Source organism: Podarcis pityusensis, assembly GCF_964106645.2.
Source record: "Podarcis pityusensis genome assembly, chromosome: 3".
NCBI lineage: Eukaryota > Metazoa > Chordata > Lepidosauria > Squamata > Lacertidae > Podarcis > Podarcis pityusensis.
This window is the reverse complement of record NC_138026.1, coordinates 85,259,273-85,269,589: the sequence shown is the minus strand read 5'-3', so window position 1 is coordinate 85,269,589 and position 10,317 is coordinate 85,259,273. Positions and strand designations below refer to the sequence as shown.

At 45.0% G+C, this 10,317-nt stretch overlaps 1 protein-coding gene across 3 annotated transcripts in view; it reads left to right on the top strand.

The window, feature by feature from the left end:
* MDGA1 (MAM domain containing glycosylphosphatidylinositol anchor 1) overlaps positions 1 to 2,893 on the top strand; it is a 254,707-nt gene extending 251,814 nt beyond the window's left edge. For all 3 annotated transcript variants that reach the window (XM_081000125.1, XM_081000124.1, XM_081000126.1), the window contains exon 18: positions 4 to 2,893. The gene's annotated coding sequence lies outside the window, so the exon portion shown is untranslated. The remainder of the gene's footprint in view (positions 1 to 3) is intronic.
* Positions 2,894 to 10,317: the final 7,424 nt, after the last annotated feature.

Here is a 10,317-nt window from a genome sequence, read left to right as displayed (position 1 = left end):
AAGTTAGTTGAATGATTTCTGCTTTGAGGTTCTAAAGTTAGTTGAATGATTTCTGTTATGGGACACAAGAATCACTAGCCTCTTGGGCTTGCCGATCAGAAGGTTGGCGATTTGAATCCCTGCGATGGGTTGAGTTCCCGCTACTCTGTCCCAGCTCCTGCCAACCTAGCAATTTGAAAGCACGCCAGTGCAAGTAGATAAATAGGTACCGCTGTGGCGAGAAGGTAAACAGTGTTTCCGTGCGCTCTGGTTTCTGTCACGGTGTTCCATTGCGCCAGAAGTGGTTTAGTCATGCTGGCCACATGACCTGGAAAGCGGTCTGTAGACAAACACCGGCTCCCTCGGCCTGAAAGCGAGATGAGCACCACAACCCCATAGTCGCCTTTGACTGGACTTAACCGTCCAGGGGTGCTTTACCTTTTTACCTTTTAATTTCTGTTATGGGGCAGCCTGGGAGAGGGCTTTCTCAGTAGCAATGCCCCATCTTTGGAGTGCTCTTCCATCCAGATATGGCTGGCACAAACGTCCTTACACTTTTGGTGCCAAGGGAAGGCACATATTCTCACCTAGGCTTAGGTTGGTACTTGATCTACTTCTGACTCACCTGCCCTGCTGCTGTTGTTTTATGTGTGCATATGTTATATTCATTTACTGTACTGGCCCTGGTGGTTTAGGGATATTTTTAAATAAATAACCAAAATAGCAGGCAATCCATTCACCTATGCTCTGTCTGCAGCGTCTTGCTCTCATTCTGACACCTCTTCTCGGTGGATGTTGAATGGGCAAAGGCCCCCATGTCCCATTTAAATCACAAAGCATGAATGAAGAGGTGACACGATCTGCAAATCAGGCTATATTTTCCCCTCAATGTGGGTTGCTTGTAAAATGCCTGATCCCCTGCAGGGCTCAGCATCAAAGTGTGTTGTGTCTTCTGATCTGGGCTCCCATAGTGGGTCTTTGAAAAACCTATTGTATTTCCAGATGCCTTGCACCTGTGCTCCTCTAATATGGAACAACACAGAGAAGGTACTCCAGTGAGCGCATCTTTTAAGAGCACAAGGGGAGGCCAATTGAGAGCTCTGTTGCAGGATATGGGCCAGCCCACCCTTGTGGTTCAAGGACAAGCGGAGTTAGTTTCCTACATCCTTGAGGTGCAAGGACTTTGAGGCTGGCTGTGATATTTCAAAACTTGAGCATATACAGTCCACACCAACACTAGAAGACTGGCGGTGGGTGGATTTGGAATGGAAGGGCTGAAGGTTATCAATTGGGACATGCAAATAGCACCTGGCTGTTAACCAGAAGGTTGGTGGCTTGAGCCCACCCAGGGAAGGCTTGGGGCAGGATTCCTGCATTGCAGGGGGTTGGACTAGATGACCCCTGGGGTCTCTTCCAACTCTACAATTCTATGGCTCTAAGTACTGGGAGTTAGGACTCTGGAAGCAGAGGAAAAAATGAGGCATCCAGAAGGCTGGTTTGCCACTTACAAAATCAAGAGCACGTCTCCCTATGTTCCATAGTTGAATTTGGATGGCCAAATAGGTCTGACTGCTTGACTTTTGCAACTATATAGATGAAGAAGTGGTAACACATGCACTATGTTAACACATTAGAATACTTTGTATATCTTCTCTTCACTAGATCTTCATTCCTCTGGTTTCAGGTTCAAGAAACCACCATGATACCTTTCTATATCATTACATTTCCAAGGTTCCCTAGCTAGGAACTACATACAGGTGAACCATTTCTGAATTCTTGGGGCTAAACTGAGAGATGTAACACACACACACCCGCCACACAGAGAGCGCTGATGGCAACTTTGAGGCTTTATATTGAGAAAAATAGTACAGAGAGCAAGAGTAGTAAGTCACCCTCTCCCAGAGCACCGCTTTCCTGATTTTCATATCCACCTCATGGGGCCACTAATTAGAAAAACGATGGTTCTTCTGCACTGTGCCTAGTTTGAGCTTCCACCTTTGCCACAAGCTGCTTTTAGCCAAGGTGACAGAGATGATGATAATGATGATGATGATAATTATTATAATAATTATAATAATTATCATTTTATTATTTATACCCTGCCCATCTGGCTGGATTTCCCGAGCCACCCTTACAAGCACAGGTAATAGTTCTGTGCAAAATCACTCTTCACACAGAAACTCCAGTTACCAAGTTATACAAGGTCAAGAAGCCAACGTCCCGCACCTAATTGGCAGTGGCATCTCAGATCTGGAAGGAAGAGAAATTTGGGACCTGCCTTGAGGCCGCATTTCACATGCTCAAGTTTGCAATTGGTAACTGCTCCGTTCCTAGGCCAGTATGATGCAGTTTTGTACAGTAGCCTGCAAAGAGGAATGATAACTAAATCCTCCACGTTAGGAAAAAGTGCTAAAGGGAGAAGCAGCTCAAGCCAACCATTAGCAGTGTTCCTGGAGTCCGTCAGCCTTTTTGCTCCAAAGCCAAATGGGCTAATGAATCATGTGAACTGCCGGAACAGTTAACAAAGGGACTCCGGGTCAATGGATTGTGCGAAGTGGTCCTTCATTGTTTGTCACTCTCTTCCCTGGGATTCTGAGACACTCGTCTGGGAATCTGGCGCCATTCCCTGCCTTCAGTTTCACCTTCAGTGTATGCTCCTCCTCTGCTCCCTCAAGAAGCATTTCCATCACCACGCAGAGCAAGGGGACGGCGTCAACCCTCTCCGGCAAGTATCTAACATTTGGGGGGAGGAGAACCCTAAAAGCACAAAACACAAGGGACCCAAGGGACCTTTGAAACAGGGTGAGATGTTTTATAAACTTTCCCCACCCACTCCATCCACTACAACAGTGTTCCCTATAGAATCTCAACATGGACTGTTTCATTCAAATAAAGCTGCAGTATTAAAAAAAAACCAAGGGGGAAAGTGTGTGTGTGTGTGTGTCATGGTGTGTTTCAATCTGTTCTGTTCGGAGCTGCGGTTTAATACCATGAAGCAAACCAATTAGAAGGTTGTAGGGGGACAGGGCACATGGGAGGCCTAGAAATATTGCTGGGAAACTGCTGCAATCCCCAAGGAAGCCACTGCAAACTCATGTGGGATCTCGTTTCCCCCCAGTACTTTGCCTCTGCTCATAACATCCTTTGTGGATTATTAGCTCATCTATTACTATGTCTCTGAACATCAGCCCTCATTCTCTTCCCTTGGCTAGAAGCCGCAGAGCTCGCTGCTGTTGCTAAGCACTAGGCAGGCTCTCCTTCCTCCCTCCATGCAAGACTTTCCCAAGAGGGACTGGACAAGAGCTTGGAAACAATTCTTCTTCCTACAGAACTGGCCGTTACTTTGAAAGCCATCTCCACCTGCCCTTTTCGCACTTCTCCTAGTCCTATAACCCATCGCCTTTCTCTAGATCAGAGGTAGGGAACCTTGATCAGCCCAAGGGCCAGATTCCCTTCTGGGCAGACTTCTGAGGGCCATGTGCCTGTGGTGGGAAGAGGCAAAAGCAGGTAGAGTAATGAATGTGGGTCTTACTTTTGTACAATAGGCTAGTGTCTACACACAAACACGCGCACACCCCTCTTTCTTCCATGCAGGCAAACGAGGTATTATCACAGTTCTAAATGCATCTGCTGCAGTCCGTAGGTGTGTCACACAAATGCTTCCCGCACTCTTCCCAAGGCTGGAAAGGGGTTAGTTTAACCTCCAGATTGCTAGTAAAACTGAATTACTATGCTGCGAAATGATGCATGTCTAAAAAGTGTGTCACCAACATGAAAAGTTTGGAAAGCTCTGTTCTAACCAGACAAAAACATTTGGGGTACAAAGCAGACCCAGTGAGGGCCTGACTTGGGGTGGGTTCCAAGGGCCAGAGGGCCACATTTGGGCCTTGGGCCTGAGATTCCCCGCTCCTGCTCTATACCCAAGGAAAGGAGAGCCTGCTTGGCACATGTCTCGACTGACAGAACAGCCTTTACAGTTGCCAGACTAGGCCCAAAATGACTCAGCAAGCCCCTGACTGGATGGGGTGGGTAGGAATAATTTTGGGGCCTGGTCCAGCCACTTGCTATCTAAACGTTCTGATTTATGACACCACTGTTCAAATGCTGTTGTTTTTCAAAAGTCTGATTACTGACACTGAGCTTCCAGCCTAATGATAGTGTTATTTGCTTACTTATAGAAATATTTCTATGTTTCTATGTGCTTTTAGCGCCACCAAATGACTCACATAAAAGTGATTAAAACAACTATGAAAATGCTAATCAAACCAATAACCACAATTACTCAAGAGGAACAGTGCCCTGAAACAGTCAATTCTCAGAGTCAGACAAGATGCGAAGTGTAACAAAAAAAAAAAGTATGGCGCCTTCCACCTTTCCAAAGACTGGGAGGGCAGGAGCAAGGCAGTCTTCATAGAGGAAGAGGCTCCAGATCTCAGGTGCCCCAACCAAGGCCAATGTACATCTCAGCTCCTCTCAGATGTTAGTGAGATGAATCATTACTGCCACAACACAAAACTGCATGAATTAAATAATATAGACCCGGGGGGGGGGGGCACTATGTGCACATCTCTTACAAAACTGCTTCCAGACAGTAAAGGTTCTCGCACAAATTGAACAATGTGTGGCTTACTTCTGAGTAGACATGCATAGGATTATGCTGTTAAAGAATCACCATAGCTACAGAAGCCTTCATGTACTTGTAGTTGCCTTTAATTCCAAGAAGCATTGCAAGCACCTTTGGAGAGCTTGATTTGTTACTACTACACATCAACTTACAGTTACTGTTTTTCTTATTGGAGGGAGCCAGGAAGATCCAGTCCCAACTGTTCCCAGTTCTCTCTGCTGTTCATTGTTCTTGTCTACAAATGGGAAGGGAAGAGCAAGGAGAAGCAGCTGCCATTAGGAAAAGCAAGGAAGGGACACAGAGCAAGGAGTTCCTGGGTCCCTTCAGGAAGAAGCAAGGTCAAGTCACTCAACCACTGAGCATGTGGGAGCTGCAAGGAAAGGTCGTCCTAGGCTAGTTCCAGTTTTGCGTTGGCCTGAGTTACCCATTCAGCATTGCAATGATCAGCTTCTTCTAAGCTTGTACTAAGTCACCATGTTCTATTTATTTTTTACATTTTATCATCACCTGTCCCTAGGTGACAGGCAAATTAGTAGAACAAGCAAAATATAAATCCAAAAATTTAAAATAGGAAGGTTTGAACTGGCCCTTTATGCCACATTCTGGTTGCTGCAATTTTTTCAGTTCCTTCCTCCAAATGAACAGCAACACTGATCTGACTTTCTTCCTGCCAAGCAGCAAATTTAGTAATTTTCAGTCTTTCTGTAAAAATATATCTAGAAAGTGGGAAACAGTAACAGGAAAATTAAAACAATATATCAATAAAAACATAATTTTAAAAAATCCTATCCTATATAATCCCATTCTTATTAGAAAGGATAGAAATCATGTTTGCTCTGTCTTGTTTAACAATAGCAATCTCATTCTTCGAGCGTTGATCCGTGTGCCGGCATCTATGAACAGAAGGGAAGCATCAGCAGACTTGGGGGAATTCCAAGGTTAGCAGGAGTGATATATATTTAAAGCAAAAAACAAAGATGAACCAGAATGAAAACTGAGCCTGTTTACTGGGCCCAGAATTCTGATTGACAGTTGTGGGGAGGGGTGGCAAACCAGAAGGGAGGGGGTGGAATGGTGTATACTGTAGGATGGAAATCATGGTTAGCTGGTTGGAAACCTAAATAGGTCCACTTCACACTGCAACCCAAAGGGAGGGATTAGGCCATTTCTTTTTGCAGGACATTCCATTGTTTCGGGGCTACCACAGAAAAGTCCCTGTCACACCAACCCGCAGCACTTCTGGCCCTTCAGAAAGAACAGGGCAAACAAAGAACAGGATCTTTGTAGAAAATCTTAAGGGATGGGCAGCGTTGAGACAATTCTTTGCAAATATGAGATAATATTATCAGATTAGAAACTGCTACACAGCCACAATGCAATTGTCAGCAAGTCAATTAATGGCTAGCAATTGCCCATGTGAAAAGGTCCTTTTGGTTTCCCAAAACTCCAAGCCCTCCTTAGAATCTTCTGAGCTCAATTTAAAAGAAAGTGTGGTGAGGAAAAATCAATCTCTGAAAATAAAACCAACCTAGATTTCAAACACTCTGACCCTTTTTGCTTAACAAGCCCAAGAGAGGAAAACTAAGTGACTAGGAGACATGGGGAAGATTTATGAGGCGTGAGATAGCACTGGGATTTGTAGAGTCAGAATAAAGTGACCTAAAAAAAAACCCTGAGAAGATTTATACGTGTGGCATGTGGATTCAGCCCCTTATGAGCAGAAGAGGACTAATGGGTCTTGGCTGTTTCTGCTCCTGCACCTCAGTGCCCCACATGTTGAAACAAGGAGGAGCTGGCATGTCAGGCTCACTGAGATATCGCCACCTGATAAGGCTTGGAGTGCAGCAGTAAATGTTATGTTATTATGTACATGCTAGGGATGTAGATGCCTCTGCTAAACTATGCCTCCCTTCACCAGTTACGCTCACACTTACACACTCTTTCTCACACAGAAGAATGCTCATACTCCAGTGGTTTATCAAGAGGTATGAAAGACATGTGGTCGCTCCTTATGGGGATTCTGCTGTGAACATGTTGCATGTCTCCGTTTGGATAAACCATCTTTGACTGGCCTGAGAAGAGACACAGGGGATGCCTACAGCCTTTCTGGCTGACAAACCCCATGCATTTTTCACACTTGCTCTTACGCAGTTCTTCTGTTAGTAGCATGAGGTCCTTATGCAGCAGAGGAGAGGAACTTTCTTGTAGGAGAAAGCCATACTGTTCTCGCTTAAAATGAGGGAAGATGTAGACTTCGATACTGGAACTCAATGCCTTCAAGGAACTCAATTTATTAAGAGGAGGCGAAGAGGCAACTCCAGAAAATCGATGCCTTCCTAGTGTTTGCCTTGTAGTTATTGTTAGAAGCCCAGATGAATGCATCCATCCTGGAGCACCAAGCCTCCACAAAATATTTGTAAATACTCTAAAAATGATGCAGAAAGGCAGTTGTGTTGTTCGCTGCAAGTGATATCACACACATAGAACACCTGAAGCTTCTTAATAATAAATCAGACAACTGATCAATCTAGCTCAGTATTGTCTACACGGACTGGCAGAGGCTCTCCAGGTTTCTCCAGATACTGTGTGTTTACTACATTGTGAGAACGCAGCACAAAAAATGACTAAAAATACTGCAAACAAATAAAAAAATACATCAGGAGCATTGTAAGTAATTAACACGGTGGGCAGAAGAACACAGCCACCACATGCAGATGGTGACGCTGCTGCCTGCAGACAAAAGTTAAGTCTGCCAGGAGGCACCAGTGGAGAAGAAAGCCCACCAGAGAACACTCTGCTATCTAACCTAGAGCTGGCCCTGGGAGGAACTATGAGATTCCCCTCTAAATCCCCTCATGTTCTTCTGCCTTCCAGATCCTGCAATGCCCCAGGCTCTCTCCCCAATGTGCTCCAGCCCAGTTCCCTTTTAACAGCAGTCAAAGTAGCCATCAGTAAGCATCCAAAGCCTATAGGGAAACATAGAGTCATCCATCATCCTATAAAGGGAAAGGCGGACTGGTGCAGTTTATATACATGGTGAGAGGTGGCCAGAGGCCTAATGAGGCATGAAATGGGAAATGCTGCTTTAGAGTTTGTCTGACAAGCTTTGATCAAGAATCCTGGATCTCCAGAGAAATTGTAGGGTAACTTTCACCAAGCCGGCACCCTGCATCTGGAGGACATCAGCTCAGCAAAGCCTGCTGAAGAGACCACAGCCATTATTTTTGTGGAGCACACAATGGGGATAGATTCCCCTCTCCTTGTTCTAATAGCCCTTGAGAAATTTCACTCATGCAACTTAGTTAATAGGCAGGAGGCTCAAGTCCTATTTCTATTTCCAGTAGGGAATTGCAAAGGGGGGCGGGGAGAGAAACCATTTTATTGCTCCATTAGTTTTCATTTCTTTTCATTATTTATTCATCAAAATTGCAATTATTTTGTGTTACGTTTGTATATGTTGTGTTGTTGTTGTTGCTTTACTTTCTTTGGCTCTTTATTACTGATACCAAAGTGATTTTGGTAGCTGCGCCTGGCAGCAGCCATTATATTTTCCCAGAATCCCCTCCAACAACACAATATGGATGGCAGGGGTACTCAACATGGTGCCCTTTAGATGAACATAACATAAGAAGAGCCTGCTGGATCAGGCCAAAGGCCCATCTAGTCCAGCATCCTGTTCTCACAGTGGCCAGATGCCTGAGGGAAACCTTCAAGCAGGAGTTGAGCACAAGAGCACTTTGTCCTCCTGTGATTTCCAGCAACTGGTATTCAGAAGCATTACTGGCACCAACCATACAAATAGAGCATAGCAACTGATAGACTTCTCCACAAATTTGCCAAATACTCTTCTAAAGCCATCCACATTAGTGACCATTACTGTCAGCTGCTCTGACTTCTGGAGGAGACAGGAGGAATGGCTCTGCTCCCTTTGAAATCCAAGACTGATCTTGACAGAGAAAAACAAGCTTTTTCACACCATTATGCATCTCCTCCAAGGTGAGATGCGCAAGTTTCAAAAACATGTGCAGCTCGCACTTCATGAAAAGAGGAGCCATGAACAGCTCACACATGTTCCATCAATAATAATAATAATAATAATAATAATAATAATAATAATTTATTATTTGTACCCCGCCCATGTGGCTGGGTTTCCCCAGCCACTCTGGGCGGCTTCCATAGAAACCAAAAATACACTAAAATATCACACATTAAAAACTTCCCTGAACAGGGCTGCCTTAAGATGTCTTCTGAATGTCAGGTAGTTATTTATCACTTTGACATCTGATGGGAGGGCGTTCCACAGGGCGGGCGCCACTACCGAGAAGGCCCTCTGCCTGGTTCCCTGTAGGTTTGCTTCTTGCAATGAGGGAACCATCAGAAGGCCCTTGGCGCTGGACCTCAGCGTCCGGGCAGAATGATGGGGGTGGAGACGCTCCTTCAGGTATACTGGGCCGAGGCCATTTAGGGCTTTAAAGGTCAACACCAGCACTTTGAATTGTGCTCGGAAACGTACTGGGAGCCAATGTAGATCAATGTAGGTCTTTCAAGACCGGTGTTATGTGGTGTCGGCGGCCGCCCCCAGTCATGACCGCCCCCAGAAACCTCATTTTCCCCAGTCATCACTACAAATTCAAAATATCAAAAAACACTCCATGGAGAATGTGCTCTGATGAGTGAATCTCACAAAACAGATATTGCAAGCAAGGCATCTGATGTGTAAACCAGCCCTATCTGAGAGTATTCCACATGCACAGCTTTCATTGTTTTCCAGAGTGGCATCCTAAGATTCTCCACAAGGAGGACGGCAGCACCATTTCCCCACAGCACCTTGACTGGGCAGAGTTGTTAAAAGGTGCCAGACCTCAGGGAACAGAAAACACACTTGACGGGGAGAGAAAAGCCAACCAAATGAAGGAGGGCACACAAAGGGCGATCAAGATGACAATGTACCACAGACGCTTGCCTTGGGGAGATCAATAAAAGTGGGTCTCTGCGGCAAATGCTCATCAATTGCATTTTTAACTCAAAAGCTAAAACAACAGAAAACTGGGGAAAATGAGGTTTCTCTCTTCAAACTGCGCACAACAACCACCTCAGCAGCTCAGAGCATGCCTTGTCTGAGATTATATATATATATATATATATATATATATATATATATATATATATAAAATAAACTAAATGCAAAGATTGATGCAGCACCTGAGAAGAGGGAGAGGGGGACCTGAAATGGCCCCACCACAGTTCAAGGAGGGTATCAACACAACAACAAACTGGAATGTGTCCAAAGGAGGGCAGTAAAGTTGATGAGGGACCCAGAGACCAAGTCCTACAAGGAAGGTTGAAAGCGTTGGGTATGTTGAGACTGGAGACTGAGACAATAAAGAAGTCCCTGCAAACGTCTGAAGGGCTGTCACATATATGATGAAGAACACTTGTTTTCTTTCACTATGGAGCCCAGAGGGTAGGCACCTACTAATGGGTTATCATTGTCAATTTATTTATACAGTGGTACCTCGGGTTACAGACGCTTCAGGTTACAGATGCTTCAGGTTACAGACTGCGCTAACCCAGAAATAGTACCTCGGGTTAAGAACTTTGCTTCAGAATGAGAACAGAAATCGTGCTTTGGCGGCACGGCGGCAGCGGGAGGTCCCATTAGCTAAAGTGGTGCTTCAGGTTAAGAACAGTTTCAGGTTAAGAACAGACCTCTG